This window comes from Triturus cristatus, chromosome 12, assembly GCF_964204655.1.
Source record: "Triturus cristatus chromosome 12, aTriCri1.1, whole genome shotgun sequence".
NCBI classification, from domain to species: Eukaryota; Metazoa; Chordata; class Amphibia; order Caudata; family Salamandridae; genus Triturus; species Triturus cristatus.
In genome coordinates this window covers 190,998,979-191,018,810 of record NC_140595.1, presented here as the reverse complement: position 1 = coordinate 191,018,810, position 19,832 = coordinate 190,998,979, and positions in this window count along the sequence as shown.

Sequence of the window (19,832 nt, the reverse complement as noted above, 5' to 3'; positions counted from 1 at the left end):
CACTTTTTAAGGCCTCAGAATGAGTAAATTGGCCATTTTCATTCACTTTTAGCCATTCCTCAAATCTCGTGTTTAAGGCCCCTGGAAGCATGAAAATCACTTTAAACATCTCAATTTATCTTTAAAAGTGATTTTCCACGTACAAATGTGAATTGTAGTTCAAAGAGGCGACATTTGAAAACGGACCATTTTTTTAGTTTCTGAAGCATGTCGTAAGGGGGGGTGGTTATCTCTTTCGTCAAAAATCGGGCGTTTTTGCTTGAACAATAAAGGCCTACAAATGTTATTTAATTCACTTCCCGTGGAGGAGAAACACTTTTTAAGGCCTCAGAGTTAGTAAATTGGCCATTTTCATTCACTTTTACCCAATTCTCAAATCTTGTGTTTAGGGCCCCTGGAAGCTTGAAAATCACTTTAAACATCTAATTTTATCTCTAAAAGTGATTATCCACGTACAAATGTGAATTGTCGTTCAAAGACGCATCATTTGAAAATGGACTATTTTTTTCGTTTCTGAAGCATGTCGTAAGGGGGGGTGGTTATCTCTTTCACCACAAAACAGGCGTTTTTGATTGAACAATAAAGGCCTCCAAATGTTATTTAATTCACTTCCCGTAGAGGAGAAACACTTTTTAAGGCCTCAGAGTGAGTAAATTGGCCATTTTCATTCACTTTTAGCCATTCCTCAAATCTCGTGTTTAAGGCCCCTGGAAGCATGGAAATCACTTTAAACATCTCAATTTATCTTTAAAAGTGATTTTCCACGTACAAATGTGAATTGTAGTTCAAAGATGCGATATTTGAAAACGGACCATTTTTTTCGTTTCTGAAGCATGTCGTAAGGGGGGGTGGTTATCTCTTTCATCAAAAATCGGGCATTTTTGATTGAACAATAAAGGCCTACAAATGTTATTTAATTCACTTTCTGGGGTGGAGAAAAACTTTTTAAGGCCTCAGAGTGAATAAATTGGCCATTTTCATTCACATTTACCCATTCCTCAAATCTTGTGTTTAGGGCCCCTGGAAGCTTGAAAATCACTTTAAACATCCAATTTCATCTCTAAAAGTGATTATCCACGTACAAATGTGAATTGTAGTTCAAAGACGCAACATTTGAAAATGGACCATTTTTTTTCGTTTCTGACGCATGTCGTAAGGGGGGGTGGTTATCTATTTCACCAAAAAACTGGCATTTTTGAATGAACAATAAAGGCCTCCAAATGTTATTTTATTCACTTCCCGTGGAGGAGAAACACTCTTTAAGGCCGCAGAGTGAGTAAATTGGCCATTTTCATTCACTTTTACCCATTCCTCAAATCTCGTGTTTCAGGCCCCTGGAAGCATGAAAATCACTTTAAACATCTCAATTTATCTTTAAACATGATTTTCCATGTACAAATGTGAATTGTAGTTCAAAGAGGCAACATTTGAAAACGGACCATTTTTTTAGTTTCTGAAGCATGTCGTAAGGGGGGATGGTTATCTCTTTCGTCAAAAATCGGGCGTTTTCGCTTGAACAATAAAGGCCTACAAATGTTATTTAATTCACTTCCCGTGGAGGAGAAACACTTTTTAAGGCCTCAGAGTTAGTAAATTGGCCATTTTCATTCACTTTTACCCATTTCTCAAATCTTGTGTTTAGGGCCCCTGGAAGCTTGAAAATCACTTTAAACATCTAATTTTATCTCTAAAAGTGATTATCCACGTACAAATGTGAATTGTCGTTCAAAGACGCAACATTTGAAAATGGACTATTTTTTTCGTTTCTGAAGCATGTCGTAAGGGGGGGTGATTATCTCTTTCACCAAAAAATAGGCGTTTTTGATTGAACAATAAAGGCCTCCAAATGTTATTTAATTCACTTCCCGTGGAGGAGAAACACTTTTTAAGACCTCAGAGTGAGTAAATTGGCCATTTTCATTCACTTTTACCCATTTCTCAAATCTTGTGTTTAGGGCCCCTGGAAGCTTGAAAATCACTTTAAACATCTAATTTTATCTCTAAAAGTGATTATCCACGTACAAATGTGAATTGTCGTTCAAAGACGCAACATTTGAAAATGGACCATTTTTTTCGTTTCTGAAGCATGTCGTAAGGGGGGGTGGTTATCTCTTTCACCAAAAAACAGGCGTTTTTGATTGAACAATAAAGGCCTCGGAATATTATTTTATTTACTTCCTGTGGAAGAGAAACACTTTTTAAGGCCTCAGAATGAGTAAATTGGCCATTTTCATTCACTTTTAGCCATTCCTCAAATCTCGTGTTTAAGGCCCCTGGAAGCATGAAAATCACTTTAAACATCTCAATTTATCTTTAAAAGTGATTTTCCACGTACAAATGTGAATTGTAGTTCAAAGAGGCGACATTTGAAAACGGACCATTTTTTTAGTTTCTGAAGCATGTCGTAAGGGGGGGTGGTTATCTCTTTCATCAAAAATCGGGCGTTTCGCTTGAACAATAAAGGCCTACAAATGTTATTTTATTCACTTCCTGTGGAGGAGAAACACTTTTTATGGCCTCAGAGTGAGTAAATTGGCCATTTTCATTCACTTTTACCCATTTCTCAAATCTCGTGTTTCAGGCCCCTGGAAGCATGAAAATCACTTTAAACATCTCAATTTATCTTTAAACATGATTTTCCATGTACAAATGTGAATTGTAGTTCAAAGACCCAACATTTGAAAACGGACTATTTTTTTAGTTTCTGAAGCATGTCGTAAGGGGGGGTGGTTATCTCTTTCATCAAAAATCGGGCGTTTCGCTTGAACAATAAAGGCCTACAAATGTTATTTTATTCACTTCCCGTGGAGGAGAAACACTTTTTAAGGCCTCAGAGTGAGTAAATTGGCCATTTTCATTCACTTTTAGCCATTCCTCAAATCTCGTGTTTAAGGCCCAAGGAAGCATGAAAATCACTTTAAACATCTCAATTTATCTTTAAAAGTGATTTTCCACGTACAAATGTGAATTGTAGTTCAAAGATGCGATATTTGAAAACGGACCATTTTTTTCGTTTCTGAAGCATGTCGTAAGGGGGGGTGGTTATCTCTTTCATCAAAAATCGGGCATTTTTGATTGAACAATAAAGGCCTCCAAATGTTATTTAATTCACTTCCCGTGGTGGAGAAACACTTTTTAAGGCCTCAGAGTGAGTAAATTGGCCATTTTCATTCACATTTACCCATTCCACAAATTTTGCATTCAGGGCCCCTGGAAGCATGAAAATCACTTTAAACATCTCATTTTGTCTCTAAAAGTGATTATCCACGTACAAATGTGAATTGTAGTTCAAAGACGCAACATTTGAAAATGGACCATTTTTTTCGTTTCTGACGCATGTCGTAAGGGGGGGTGGTTATCTCTTTCACCAAAAAACTGGCATTTTTGAATGAACAATAAAGGCCTCCAAATGTTATTTTATTCACTTCCCGTGGAGGAGAAACACTCTTTAAGGCCGCAGAGTGAGTAAATTGGCCATTTTCATTCACTTTTACCCATTCCTCAAATCTCGTGTTTCAGGCCCCTGGAAGCATGAAAATCACTTTAAACATCTCAATTTATCTTTAAACATGATTTTCCATGTACAAATGTGAATTGTAGTTCAAAGAGGCAACATTTGAAAACGGACCATTTTTTTAGTTTCTGAAGCATGTCGTAAGGGGGGATGGTTATCTCTTTCGTCAAAAATCGGGCGTTTTCGCTTGAACAATAAAGGCCTACAAATGTTATTTAATTCACTTCCCGTGGAGGAGAAACACTTTTTAAGGCCTCAGAGTTAGTAAATTGGCCATTTTCATTCACTTTTACCCATTTCTCAAATCTTGTGTTTAGGGCCCCTGGAAGCTTGAAAATCACTTTAAACATCTAATTTTATCTCTAAAAGTGATTATCCACGTACAAATGTGAATTGTCGTTCAAAGACGCAACATTTGAAAATGGACTATTTTTTTCGTTTCTGAAGCATGTCGTAAGGGGGGGTGATTATCTCTTTCACCAAAAAATAGGCATTTTTGATTGAACAATAAAGGCCTCCAAATGTTATTTAATTCACTTCCCGTGGAGGAGAAACACTTTTTAAGACCTCAGAGTGAGTAAATTGGCCATTTTCATTCACTTTTACCCATTTCTCAAATCTTGTGTTTAGGGCCCCTGGAAGCTTGAAAATCACTTTAAAAATCTAATTTTATCTCTAAAAGTGATTACCCACGTACAAATGTGAATTGTCGTTCAAAGAGGCAACATTTGAAAACGGACCATTTTTTTAGTTTCTGAAGCATGCCGTAAGGGGGGGTGGTTATCTCTTTCGTCAAAAATCGGGCGTTTTTGCTTGAACAATAAAGGCCTACAAATGTTATTTAATTCACTTCCGGTGGAGGAGAAACACTTTTTAAGGCCTCAGAGTGAGTAAATTGGCCATTTTCATTCACTTTTACCCATTTCTCAAATCTTGTGTTTAGGGCCCCTGGAAGCTTGAAAATCACTTTAAACATCTTATTTTATCTCTAAAAGTGATCATCCACGTACAATGTTAATTGTAGTTCAAAGACCCAACATTTGAAAATGAACCATTTTTTTAATTTCAGAAGCATGTCGTAAGGGGGGGTGGTTATCTCTTTCATCAAAAATCAGGCATTTTCGCTTGAACAATAAAGGCCTCCAAATGGTATTTTATTCACCTCCCGTGGAGGAAAAACACTTTTTAAGGCCGCAGAGTGAGTAAATTGGCCATTTTCATTCACATTTACCCATTTCTCAAATCTTGTGTTTAGGGCCCCTGGAAGCTTGAAAATCACTTTAAACATCTAATTTTATCTCTAAAAGTGATTATCCATGTACAAATGTGAATTGTCGTTCAAAGACGCAACATTTGAAAATGGACCATTTTTTTCATTTCTGAAGCATATCGTAAGGGGGGGGTGGTTATCTCTTTCACCAAAAAACAGGCGTTTTTGATTGAACAATAAAGGCCTCGAAATATTATTTTATTCACTTCCCGTGGAGGAGAAACACTTTTTAAGGCCGCAGAGTGAGTAAATTGGCCATTTTCATTCACTTTTACCCATTCCTCAAATCTCGTGTTTCAGGCCCCTGGAAGCATGAAAATCACTTTAAACATCTCAATTTATCTTTAAACATGATTTTCCATGTACAAATGTGAATTGTAGTTCAAAGAGGCAACATTTGAAAACGGACCATTTTTTTAGTTTCTGAAGAATGTCGTAAGGGGGGGTGGTTATCTCTTTCGTCAAAAATTGGGCGTTTTCGCTTGAACAATAAAGGGCTACAAATGTTATTTAATTCACTACCCGTGGAGGAGAAACACTTTTTAAGGCCTCAGAGTGAGTAAATTGGCCATTTTCAATCACTTTTACCCATTTCTCAAATCTTGTGTTTAGGGCCCCTGGAAGCTTGAAAATCACTTTAAACATCTAATTTTATCTCTAAAAGTGATTATCCACGTAAAAATGTGAATTGTCGTTCAAAGACGCAACATTTGAAAATGGACTATTTTTTTCGTTTCTGAAGCATGTCGTAAGGGGGGGTGGTTATCTCTTTCATCAAAAATCGGGCATTTTTGATTGAACAATAAAGGCCTACAAATGTTATTTAATTCACATTCTGGGGTGGAGAAAAACTTTTTAAGGCCACAGAGTGAATAAATTGGCCATTTTCATTCACATTTACCCATTTCTCAAATCTTGTGTTTAGGGCCCCTGGAAGCTTGAAAATCACTTTAAACATCTCATTTTATCTCTGAAAGTGATTATCCACGTACAATGTTAATTGGAGTTCAAAGATGCAACATTTGAAAATGAACCATTTTTTTAGTTTCAGAAGCATGTCGTAAGGGGGGGTGGTTATCTCTTTCATCAAAAATCGGGCGTTTTTGATTGAACAATAAAGGCCTACAAATGTTATTTAAGTCACATTCTGGGATGGAGAAAAACTTTTTAAGGCCACAGAGTGAATAAATTGGCCATTTTCATTCACATTTACCCATTTCTCAAATCTTGTGTTTAGGGCCCCTGGAAGCTTGAAAATCACTTTAAACATCTAATTTTATCTCTAAAAGTGATTATCCACGTACAAATGTGAATTGTCGTTCAAAGACGCATCATTTGAAAATGGACTATTTTTTTCGTTTCTGAAGCATGTCGTAAGGGGGGGTGGTTATCTCTTTCATCAAAAATCAGGCATTTTCGCTTGAACAATAAAGGCCTCCAAATGGTATTTTATTCACCTCCCGTGGAGGAAAAACACTTTTTAAGGCCGCAGAGTGAGTAAATTGGCCATTTTCATTCACATTTACCCATTTCTCAAATCTTGTGTTTAGGGCCCCTGGAAGCTTGAAAATCACTTTAAACATCTAATTTTATCTCTAAAAGTGATTATCCATGTACAAATGTGAATTGTCGTTCAAAGACGCAACATTTGAAAATGGACCATTTTTTTCATTTCTGAAGCATATCGTAAGGGGGGGGTGGTTATCTCTTTCACCAAAAAACAGGCGTTTTTGATTGAACAATAAAGGCCTCGAAATATTATTTTATTCACTTCCCGTGGAGGAGAAACACTTTTTAAGGCCGCAGAGTGAGTAAATTGGCCATTTTCATTCACTTTTACCCATTCCTCAAATCTCGTGTTTCAGGCCCCTGGAAGCATGAAAATCACTTTAAACATCTCAATTTATCTTTAAACATGATTTTCCATGTACAAATGTGAATTGTAGTTCAAAGAGGCAACATTTGAAAACGGACCATTTTTTTAGTTTCTGAAGAATGTCGTAAGGGGGGGTGGTTATCTCTTTCGTCAAAAATTGGGCGTTTTCGCTTGAACAATAAAGGGCTACAAATGTTATTTAATTCACTACCCGTGGAGGAGAAACACTTTTTAAGGCCTCAGAGTGAGTAAATTGGCCATTTTCAATCACTTTTACCCATTTCTCAAATCTTGTGTTTAGGGCCCCTGGAAGCTTGAAAATCACTTTAAACATCTAATTTTATCTCTAAAAGTGATTATCCACGTAAAAATGTGAATTGTCGTTCAAAGACGCAACATTTGAAAATGGACTATTTTTTTCGTTTCTGAAGCATGTCGTAAGGGGGGGTGGTTATCTCTTTCATCAAAAATCGGGCATTTTTGATTGAACAATAAAGGCCTACAAATGTTATTTAATTCACATTCTGGGGTGGAGAAAAACTTTTTAAGGCCACAGAGTGAATAAATTGGCCATTTTCATTCACATTTACCCATTTCTCAAATCTTGTGTTTAGGGCCCCTGGAAGCTTGAAAATCACTTTAAACATCTCATTTTATCTCTGAAAGTGATTATCCACGTACAATGTTAATTGGAGTTCAAAGATGCAACATTTGAAAATGAACCATTTTTTTAGTTTCAGAAGCATGTCGTAAGGGGGGGTGGTTATCTCTTTCATCAAAAATCGGGCGTTTTTGATTGAACAATAAAGGCCTACAAATGTTATTTAAGTCACATTCTGGGATGGAGAAAAACTTTTTAAGGCCACAGAGTGAATAAATTGGCCATTTTCATTCACATTTACCCATTTCTCAAATCTTGTGTTTAGGGCCCCTGGAAGCTTGAAAATCACTTTAAACATCTAATTTTATCTCTAAAAGTGATTATCCACGTACAAATGTGAATTGTCGTTCAAAGACGCATCATTTGAAAATGGACTATTTTTTTCGTTTCTGAAGCATGTCGTAAGGGGGGGTGGTTATCTCTTTCATCAAAAATCAGGCATTTTCGCTTGAACAATAAAGGCCTCCAAATGTTATTTTTTTCACTTCCCGTGGAGGAGAAACACTTTTTAAGGCCGCAGAGTGAGTAAATTGGCCACTTTCATTCACGCTTACTCATTTCTCAAATCTTGTGTTTAGGGCCCCTGGAAGCTTGAAAATCACTTTAAACATCTCATTTTATCTCTAAAAGTGATTATCCACGTACAATGTTAATTGGAGTTCAAAGATGCAACATTTGAAAATGAACCATTTTTTTAGTTTCTGAAGCATGTCGTAAGGGGGGGTGGTTATCTCTTTCGTCAAAAATCGGGCGTTTTCGCTTGAACAATAAAGGCCTACAAATGTTATTTAATTCACTTCCCGTGGAGGAGAAACACTTTTAAGGCCGCAGAGTGAGTAAATTGGCCATTTTCATTCATGCTTACCCATTTCTCAAATCTTGTGTTTAGGGCCCCTGGAAGCTTGAAAATCACTTTAAACATCTAATTTTATCTCTAAAAGTGATTATCCACGTACAAATGTGAATTGTCGTTCAAAGACGCAACATTTGAAAATGGACTATTTTTTTCGTTTCTGAAGCATGTCGTAAGGGGGGGGTGGTTATCTCTTTCACCAAAAAACAGGCGTTTTTGATTGAACAATAAAGGCCTTCAAATGTTATTTAATTCACTTCCCGTGGAGGAGAAACACTTTTTAAGGCCTCAGAGTGATTAAATTGGCCATTTTCATTCACTTTTACCCATTTCTCAAATCTTGTGTTTAAGGCCCCTGGAAGCATGAAAATCACTTTAAACATCTAATTTTATCTCTAAAAGTGATTATCCACGTAAAAATGTGAATTGGCGTTCAAAGACGCAACATTTGAAAATGGACTATTTTTTTCGTTTCTGAAGCATGTCGTAAGGGGGGGTGGTTATCTCTTTCATCAAAAATCGGGCATTTTTGATTGAACAATAAAGGCCTACAAATGTTATTTAATTCACATTCTGGGGTGGAGAAAAACTTTTTAAGGCCACAGAGTGAATAAATTGGCCATTTTCATTCACATTTACCCATTTCTCAAATCTTGTGTTTAGGGCCCCTGGAAGCTTGAAAATCACTTTAAACATCTCATTTTATCTCTAAAAGTGATTATCCACGTACAATGTTAATTGGAGTTCAAAGATGCAACATTTGAAAATGAACCATTTTTTTAGTTTCAGAAGCATGTCGTAAGGGGGGGTGGTTATCTCTTTCATCAAAAATCGGGCGTTTTTGATTGAACAATAAAGGCCTACAAATGTTATTTAATTCACATTCTGGGGTGGAGAAAAACTTTTTAAGGCCACAGAGTGAATAAATTGGCCATTTTCATTCACATTTACCCATTTCTCAAATCTTGTGTTTAGGGCCCCTGGAAGCTTGAAAATCACTTTAAACATCTAATTTTATCTCTAAAAGTGATTATCCACGTACAAATGTGAATTGTCGTTCAAAGACGCATCATTTGAAAATGGACTATTTTTCTCGTTTCTGAAGCATGTCGTAAGGGGGGGTGGTTATCTCTTTCATCAAAAATCAGGCATTTTCGCTTGAACAATAAAGGCCTCCAAATGTTATTTTTTTCACTTCCCGTGGAGGAGAAACACTTTTTAAGGCCGCAGAGTGAGTAAATTGGCCACTTTCATTCACGCTTACCCATTTCTCAAATCTTGTGTTTAGGGCCCCTGGAAGCTTGAAAATCACTTTAAACATCTCATTTTATCTCTAAAAGTGATTATCCACGTACAATGTTAATTGGAGTTCAAAGATGCAACATTTGAAAATGAACCATTTTTTTAGTTTCTGAAGCATGTCGTAAGGGGGGGTGGTTATCTCTTTCGTCAAAAATCGGGCGTTTTCGCTTGAACAATAAAGGCCTACAAATGTTATTTAATTCACTTCCCGTGGAGGAGAAACACTTTTAAGGCCGCAGAGTGAGTAAATTGGCCATTTTCATTCATGCTTACCCATTTCTCAAATCTTGTGTTTAGGGCCCCTGGAAGCTTGAAAATCACTTTAAACATCTAATTTTATCTCTAAAAGTGATTATCCACGTACAAATGTGAATTGTCGTTCAAAGACGCAACATTTGAAAATGGACTATTTTTTTCGTTTCTGAAGCATGTCGTAAGGGGGGGTGGTTATCTCTTTCACCAAAAAACAGGCGTTTTTGATTGAACAATAAAGGCCTTCAAATGTTATTTAATTCACTTCCCGTGGAGGAGAAACACTTTTTAAGGCCTCAGAGTGATTAAATTGGCCATTTTCATTCACTTTTACCCATTTCTCAAATCTTGTGTTTAAGGCCCCTGGAAGCATGAAAATCACTTTAAACATCTAATTTTATCTCTAAAAGTGATTATCCACTTAAAAATGTGAATTGGCGTTCAAAGACGCAACATTTGAAAATGGACTATTTTTTTCGTTTCTGAAGCATGTCGTAAGGGGGGGTGGTTATCTCTTTCATCAAAAATCGGGCATTTTTGATTGAACAATAAAGGCCTACAAATGTTATTTAATTCACATTCTGGGGTGGAGAAAAACTTTTTAAGGCCACAGAGTGAATAAATTGGCCATTTTCATTCACATTTACCCATTTCTCAAATCTTGTGTTTAGGGCCCCTGGAAGCTTGAAAATCACTTTAAACATCTCATTTTATCTCTAAAAGTGATTATCCACGTACAATGTTAATTGGAGTTCAAAGATGCAACATTTGAAAATGAACCATTTTTTTAGTTTCAGAAGCATGTCGTAAGGGGGGGTGGTTATCTCTTTCATCAAAAATCGGGCGTTTTTGATTGAACAATAAAGGCCTACAAATGTTATTTAATTCACATTCTGGGGTGGAGAAAAACTTTTTAAGGCCACAGAGTGAATAAATTGGCCATTTTCATTCACATTTACCCATTTCTCAAATCTTGTGTTTAGGGCCCCTGGAAGCTTGAAAATCACTTTAAACATCTAATTTTATCTCTAAAAGTGATTATCCACGTACAAATGTGAATTGTCGTTCAAAGACGCATCATTTGAAAATGGACTATTTTTCTCGTTTCTGAAGCATGTCGTAAGGGGGGGTGGTTATCTCTTTCATCAAAAATCAGGCATTTTCGCTTGAACAATAAAGGCCTCCAAATGTTATTTTTTTCACTTCCCGTGGAGGAGAAACACTTTTTAAGGCCGCAGAGTGAGTAAATTGGCCACTTTCATTCACGCTTACCCATTTCTCAAATCTTGTGTTTAGGGCCCCTGGAAGCTTGAAAATCACTTTAAACATCTCATTTTATCTCTAAAAGTGATTATCCACGTACAAATGTAAATTGTAGTTCAAAGACGCAACATTTGAAAACGGACCATTTTTTTCGTTTCTGAAGCATGTCGTAAGGGGGGGTGGTTATCTCTTTCGTAAAAAATCGTGCGTTTTCGCTTGAACAATAAAGGCCTCCAAATGTTATTTAATTCACTTCCCGTGGAGGAGAAACACTTTTTAAGGCCTCAGAGTGAGTAAATTGGCCATTTTCATTCACTTTTCGCCATTCCTCAAATCTCATGTTTAAGGCCCCTGGAAGCATGAAAATCACTTTAAACATCTCAGTTTATCTTTAAAAGTGATTTTCCACGTACAAATGTGAATTGTAGTTCAAAGATGCGATATTTGAAAACGGACCATTTTTTTCGTTTCTGAAGCATGTCGTAAGGGGGGGTGGTTATCTCTTTCATCAAAAATCGGGCATTTTTGTTTGAACAATAAAGGCCTACAAATGTTATTTAATTCACTTTCTGGGGTGGAGAAAAACTTTTTAAGGCCTCAGAGTGAATAAATTGGCCATTTTCATTCACATTTACCCATTCCTCAAATCTTGTGTTTAGGGCCCCTGGAAGCTTGAAAAATACCTTTAAACATCTAATTTCATCTCTAAAAGTGATTATCCACGTACAAATGTGAATTGTAGTTCAAAGACGCAACATTTGAAAATGGACCATTTTTTTTCGTTTCTGACGCATGTCGTAAGGGAGGGGTGGTTATCTCTTTCACCCAAAAACTGGCATTTTTGAATGAACAATAAAGGCCTCCAAATGTTATTTTATTCACTTCCCGTGGAGGAGAAACACTCTTTAAGGCCGCAGAGTGAGTAAATTGGCCATTTTCATTCACTTTTACCCATTCCTCAAATCTCGTGTTTCAGGCCCCTGGAAGCATGAAAATCACTTTAAACATCTCAATTTATCTTTAAACATGATTTTCCATGTACAAATGTGAATTGTAGTTCAAAGAGGCAACATTTGAAAACGGACCATTTTTTTAGTTTCTGAAGCATGTCGTAAGGGGGGGTGGTTATCTCTTTCGTCAAAAATCGGGCGTTTTCGCTTGAACAATAAAGGCCTACAAATGTTATTTAATTCACTTCCCGTGGAGGAGAAACACTTTTTAAGGCCTCAGAATGAGTAAATTGGCCATTTTCATTCACTTTTAGCCATTCCTCAAATCTCGTGTTTAAGGCCCCTGGAAGCATGAAAATCACTTTAAACATCTCAATTTATCTTTAAAAGTGATTTTCCATGTACAAATGTGAATTGTAGTTCAAAGAGGCGACATTTGAAAACGGACCATTTTTTTCGTTTCTGAAGCATGTCGTAAGGGGGGGTGGTTATCTCTTTCATCAAAAATCGGGCGTTTTTGATTGAACAATAAAGGCCTACAAATGTTATTTAATTCACATTCTGGGGTGGAGAAAAACTTTTTAAGGCCACAGAGTGAATAAATTGGCCATTTTCATTCACATTTACCCATTTCTCAAATCTTGTGTTTAGGGCCCCTGGAAGCTTGAAAATCACTTTAAACATCTAATTTTATCTCTAAAAGTGATTATCCACGTACAAATGTGAATTGTCGTTCAAAGACGCATCATTTGAAAATGGACTATTTTTCTCGTTTCTGAAGCATGTCGTAAGGGGGGGTGGTTATCTCTTTCATCAAAAATCAGGCATTTTCGCTTGAACAATAAAGGCCTCCAAATGTTATTTTTTTCACTTCCCGTGGAGGAGAAACACTTTTTAAGGCCGCAGAGTGAGTAAATTGGCCACTTTCATTCACGCTTACCCATTTCTCAAATCTTGTGTTTAGGGCCCCTGGAAGCTTGAAAATCACTTTAAACATCTCATTTTATCTCTAAAAGTGATTATCCACGTACAAATGTAAATTGTAGTTCAAAGACGCAACATTTGAAAACGGACCATTTTTTTCGTTTCTGAAGCATGTCGTAAGGGGGGGTGGTTATCTCTTTCGTAAAAAATCGTGCGTTTTCGCTTGAACAATAAAGGCCTCCAAATGTTATTTAATTCACTTCCCGTGGAGGAGAAACACTTTTTAAGGCCTCAGAGTGAGTAAATTGGCCATTTTCATTCACTTTTCGCCATTCCTCAAATCTCATGTTTAAGGCCCCTGGAAGCATGAAAATCACTTTAAACATCTCAGTTTATCTTTAAAAGTGATTTTCCACGTACAAATGTGAATTGTAGTTCAAAGATGAGATATTTGAAAACGGACCATTTTTTTCGTTTCTGAAGCATGTCGTAAGGGGGGGTGGTTATCTCTTTCATCAAAAATCGGGCATTTTTGTTTGAACAATAAAGGCCTACAAATGTTATTTAATTCACTTTCTGGGGTGGAGAAAAACTTTTTAAGGCCTCAGAGTGAATAAATTGGCCATTTTCATTCACATTTACCCATTCCTCAAATCTTGTGTTTAGGGCCCCTGGAAGCTTGAAAAATACCTTTAAACATCTAATTTCATCTCTAAAAGTGATTATCCACGTACAAATGTGAATTGTAGTTCAAAGACGCAACATTTGAAAATGGACCATTTTTTTCCGTTTCTGACGCATGTCGTAAGGGAGGGGTGGTTATCTCTTTCACCCAAAAACTGGCATTTTTGAATGAACAATAAAGGCCTCCAAATGTTATTTTATTCACTTCCCGTGGAGGAGAAACACTCTTTAAGGCCGCAGAGTGAGTAAATTGGCCATTTTCATTCACTTTTACCCATTCCTCAAATCTCGTGTTTCAGGCCCCTGGAAGCATGAAAATCACTTTAAACATCTCAATTTATCTTTAAACATGATTTTCCATGTACAAATGTGAATTGTAGTTCAAAGAGGCAACATTTGAAAACGGACCATTTTTTTAGTTTCTGAAGCATGTCGTAAGGGGGGGTGGTTATCTCTTTCGTCAAAAATCGGGCGTTTTCGCTTGAACAATAAAGGCCTACAAATGTTATTTAATTCACTTCCCGTGGAGGAGAAACACTTTTTAAGGCCTCAGAATGAGTAAATTGGCCATTTTCATTCACTTTTAGCCATTCCTCAAATCTCGTGTTTAAGGCCCCTGGAAGCATGAAAATCACTTTAAACATCTAATTTTATCTCTAAAAGTGATTATCCACGTACAAATGTGAATTGTCGTTCAAAGACGCAACATTTGAAAATGGACCATTTTTTTCGTTTCTGAAGCATGTCGTAAGGGGGGGTGGTTATCTCTTTCACCAAAAAACAGGCGTTTTTGATTGAACAATAAAGGCCTCGAAATATTATTTTATTTACTTCCCGTGGAAGAGAAACACTTTTTAAGGCCTCAGAATGAGTAAATTGGCCATTTTCATTCACTTTTAGCCATTCCTCAAATCTCGTGTTTAAGGCCCCTGGAAGCATGAAAATCACTTTAAACATCTCAATTTATCTTTAAAAGTGATTTTCCACGTACAAATGTGAATTGTAGTTCAAAGAGGCGACATTTAAAAACGGACCATTTTTTTAGTTTCTGAAGCATGTCGTAAGGGGGGGTGGTTATCTCTTTCATCAAAAATCGGGCGTTTCGCTTGAACAATAAAGGCCTACAAATGTTATTTTATTCACTTCCTGTGGAGGAGAAACACTTTTTATGGCCTCAGAGTGAGTAAATTGGCCATTTTCATTCACTTTTACCCATTTATACAAATCTCGTGTTTCAGGCCACTGGAAGCATGAAAATCACTTTAAACATCTCAATTTATCTTTAAACATGATTTTCCATGTACAAATGTGAATTGTAGTTCAAAGACCCAACATTTGAAAACGGACCATTTTTTTAGTTTCTGAAGCATGTCGTAAGGGGGGGTGGTTATCTCTTTCGTCAAAAATCGGGCGTTTTTGCTTGAACAATAAAGGCCTACAAATGTTATTTAATTCACTTCCCGTGGAGGAGAAACACTTTTTAAGGCCTCAGAGTTAGTAAATTGGCCATTTTCATTCACTTTTACCCAATTCTCAAATCTTGTGTTTAGGGCCCCTGGAAGCTTGAAAATCACTTTAAACATCTAATTTTATCTCTAAAAGTGATTATCCACGTACAAATGTGAATTGTCGTTCAAAGACGCATCATTTGAAAATGGACTATTTTTTTCGTTTCTGAAGCATGTCGTAAGGGGGGGTGGTTTTCTCTTTCACCAAAAAACAGGCGTTTTTGATTGAACAATAAAGGCCTCCAAATGTTATTTAATTCACTTCCCGTGGAGGAGAAACACTTTTTAAGGCCTCAGAATGAGTAAATTGGCCATTTTCATTCACTTTTAGCCATTCCTCAAATCTCGTGTTTAAGGCCCCTGGAAGCATGAAAATCACTTTAAACATCTCAATTTATCTTTAAAAGTGATTTTCCACGTACAAATGTGAATTGTAGTTCAAAGAGGCGACATTTGAAAACGGACCATTTTTTTAGTTTCTGAAGCATGTCGTAAGGGGAGTGGTTATCTCTTTCGTCAAAAATCGGGCGTTTTGCTTGAACAATAAATGCCTACAAATGTTATTTTATTCACTTCCCGTGGAGGAGAAACACTTTTTATGGCCTCAGAGTGAGTAAATTGGCTATTTTCATTCACTTTTACCCATTCCTCAAATCTTGTGTTTAGGGACCCTGGAAGCTTGAAAATCACTTTAAACATCTCATTGTATCTCTAAAAGTGATTATCCACGTACAATGTTAATTGTAGTTCAAAGAGGCAAAATTTGAAAACGGACCATTTTTTTAGTTTCTGAAGCATGTCGTAAGGGGGGTGGTTATCTCTTTCGGCAAAAATCGGGCGTTTTGCTTGAACAATAAATGCCTACAAATGTTATTTTATTCACTTCCCGTGGAGGAGAAACACTTTTTATGGCCTCAGAGTGAGTAAATTGGCCATTTTCATTCACTTTTACCCATTTCTCAAATCTTGTGTTTAGGGCCCCTGGAAGCTTGAAAATCACTTTAAACATCTAATTTTATCTCTAAAAGTGATTATCCACGTACAAATGTGAATTGTCGTTCAAAGACGCAACATTTGAAAATGGACCATTTTTTTCGTTTCTGAAGCATGTCGTAAGGGGGGGTGGTTATCTCTTTCACCAAAAACAGGCGTTTTTGATTGAACAATAAAGGCCTCGAAATAATATTTTATTCACTTCCCGTGGAGGAGAAACACTTTTTAAGGCCGCAGAGTGAGTAAATTGGCCATTTTCATTCACTTTTACCCATTCCTCAAATTTCGTGTTTCAGGCCCCTGGAAGCATGAAAATCACATTAAACATCTCAATTTATCTTTAAACATGATTTTCCATGTACAAATGTGAATTGTAGTTCAAAGAGGCAACATTTGAAAACGGACCATTTTTTTAGTTTCTGAAGCATGTCGTAAGGGGGGGTGGTTATCTCTTTCACCAAAAAACAGGCATTTTTGATTGAACAATAAAGGCCTCCAAATGTTATTTAATTCACTTCCCGGGGAGGAGAAACACTTTTTAAGGCCTCAGAGTGAGTAAATTGGCCATTTTCATTCACCTTTACCCATTTCTCAAATCTTGTGTTTAGGGACCCTGGAAGCTTGAAAATCACTTTAAACATCTAATTTTATCTCTAAAAGTGATTATCCACGTACAAATGTGAATTGTAGTTCAAAGAGGCGACATTTGAAAACGGACCATTTTTTTAGTTTCTGCAGCATGTCGTAAGGGGGGGTGGTTATCTCTTTCATCAAAAATTGGGCGTTTTTGATTGAACAATAAAGGCCTACAAATGTTATTTAATTCACTTTCTGGGGTGGAGAAAAACTTTTTAAGGCCTCAGAGTGAATAAATTGGCCATTTTCATTCACGTTTACCCATTTCTCAAATCTTATGTTTAGGGCCCCTGGAAGCTTGAAAATCACTTTAAACATCTCATTTTATCTCTAAAAGTGATTATCCACGTACAATGTTAATTGTAGTTCAAAGAGGCAAAATTTGAAAACGGACCATTTTTTTAGTTTCTGAAACATATCGTAAGGGGGGTGGTTATCTCTTTCGTCAAAAATCGTGCGTTTTCGCTTGAACAATAAAGGCCTCCAAATGTTATTTAATTCACTTCCCGTGGAGGAGAAACACTTTTTAAGGCCGCAGAGTGAGTAAATTGGCCATTTTCATTCACTTTTACCCATTTCTCAAATCTTGTGTTTAGGGCCCCTGGAAGCTTGAAAATCACTTTAAACATCTCAATTTATCTTTAAACATGATTTTCCATGTACAAATGTGAATTGTAGTTCAAAGAGGCAACATTTGAAAATGGACCGTTTTTTTAGTTTCTGAAGCATGTCGTAAGGGGGGGTGGTTATCTCTTTCGTCAAAAATCGGGCGTTTTCGCTTGAACAATAAAGGCCTACAAATGTTATTTAATTCACTTCCCGTGGAGGAGAAAAACTTTTTAAGGCCTCAGAGTGAGTAAATTGGCCATTTTCATTCACTTTTACCCAATTCTCAAATCTTGTGTTTAGGGCCCCTGGAAGCTTGAAAATCACTTTAAACATCTAATTTTATCTCTAAAAGTGATTATCCACGTACAAATGTGAATTGTCGTTCAAAGACGCATCATTTGAAAATGGACTATTTTTTTCGTTTCTGAAGCATGTCGTAAGGGGGGGTGGTTTTCTCTTTCACCAAAAAACAGGCGTTTTTGATTGAACAATAAAGGCCTCCAAATGTTATTTAATTCACTTCCCGTGGAGGAGAAACACTTTTTAAGGCCTCAGAATGATTAAATTGGCCATTTTCATTCACTTTTAGCCATTCCTCAAATCTCGTGTTTAAGGCCCCTGGAAGCATGAAAATCACTTTAAACATCTCAATTTATCTTTAAAAGTGATTTTCCACGTACAAATGTGAATTGTAGTTCAAAGAGGCGACATTTGAAAACGGACCATTTTTTTAGTTTCTGAAGCATGTCGTAAGGGGGGGTGGTAATCTCTTTCATCAAAAATCGGGCGTTTTTGATTGAACAATAAAGGCCTACAAATGTTATTTAATTCACTTTCTGGGGTGGAGAAAAACTTTTTAAGGCCTCAGAGTGAATAAATTGGCCATTTTCATTCACATTTACCCATTCCTCAAATCTTGTGTTTAGGGCCCCTGGAAGCTTGAAAATCACTTTAAACATCTCATTTTATCTCTAAAAGTGATTATCCACGTACAATGTTAATTGTAGTTCAAAGAGGCAAAATTTGAAAACGGACCATTTTTTTAGTTTCTGAAACATATCGTAAGGGGGTGGTTATCTCTTTCGTCAAAAATCGTGCGTTTTCGCTTGAACAATAAAGGCCTCCAAATGTTATTTAATTCACTTCCCGTGGAGGAGAAACACTTTTTAAGGCCGCAGAGTGAGTAAATTGGCCATTTTCATTCACTTTTACCCATTTCTCAAATCTTGTGTTTAGGGCCCCTGGAAGCTTGAAAATCACTTTAAACATCTCAATTTATCTTTAAACATGATTTTCCATGTACAAATGTGAATTGTAGTTCAAAGAGGCAACATTTGAAAATGGACCGTTTTTTTAGTTTCTGAAGCATGTCGTAAGGGGGGGTGGTTATCTCTTTCGTCAAAAATCGGGCGTTTTCGCTTGAACAATAAAGGCCTACAAATGTTATTTAATTCACTTCCCGTGGAGGAGAAACACTTTTTAAGGCCTCAGAGTGAGTAAATTGGCCATTTTCATTCACTTTTACCCATTTCTCAAATCTTGTGTTTAGGGCCCCTGGAAGCTTGAAAATCACTTTAAACATCTAATTTCATCTCTAAAAGTGATTATCCACGTACAAATGTGAATTGTCGTTCAAAGACGCAACATTTGAAAATGGACCATTTTTTTCGTTTCTGAAGCATGTCGTAAGGGGGGGTGGTTATCTCTTTCACCAAAAAACAGGCGTTTTTGATTGAACAATAAAGGCCTTGTAATATTATTTTATTCACTTCCCGTGGAGGAGAAACACTTTTTAAGGCCTCAGAATGAGTAAATTGGCCATTTTCATTCACTTTTACCCATTTCTCAAATCTTGTGTTTAGGGCCCCTGGAAGCTTGAAAATCACTTTAAACATCTCATTTTATCTCTAAAAGTGATTATCCACGTACAAATGTGAATTGTCGTTCAAAGACGCAACATTTGAAAATGGACCATTTTTTTCGTTTCTGAAGCATGTCGTAAGGGGGGGGGTGGTTATCTCTTTCACCAAAAAACAGGCGTTTTTGATTGAAAAATAAAGGCCTCGAAATATTATTTTATTCACTTCCCGTGGAGGAGAAACACTTTTTAAGGCCTCAGAATGAGTAAATTGGCCATTTTCATTCACTTTTAGCCATTCCTCAAATCTCGTGTTTAAGGCCCCTGGAAGCATGAAAATCACTTTAAACATCTCAATTTATCTTTAAAAGTGATTTTCCACGTACAAATGTGAATTGTAGTTCAAAGAGGCGTCATTTGAAAACGGACCATTTTTTTAGTTTCTGAAGCATGTCGTAAGGGGGGGTGGTTATCTCTTTCACCAAAAAACAGGCATTTTTGATTGAACAATAAAGGCCTCCAAATGTTATTTTATTCACTTCCCGTGGAGGAGAAACACGTTTTAAGGCCGCAGAGAGAGTAAATTGGCCATTTTCATTCACGTTTACCCATTTCTCAAATCTTGTGTTTAGGGCCCCTGGAAGCTTGAAAATCACTTTAAACATCTCATTTCATCTCT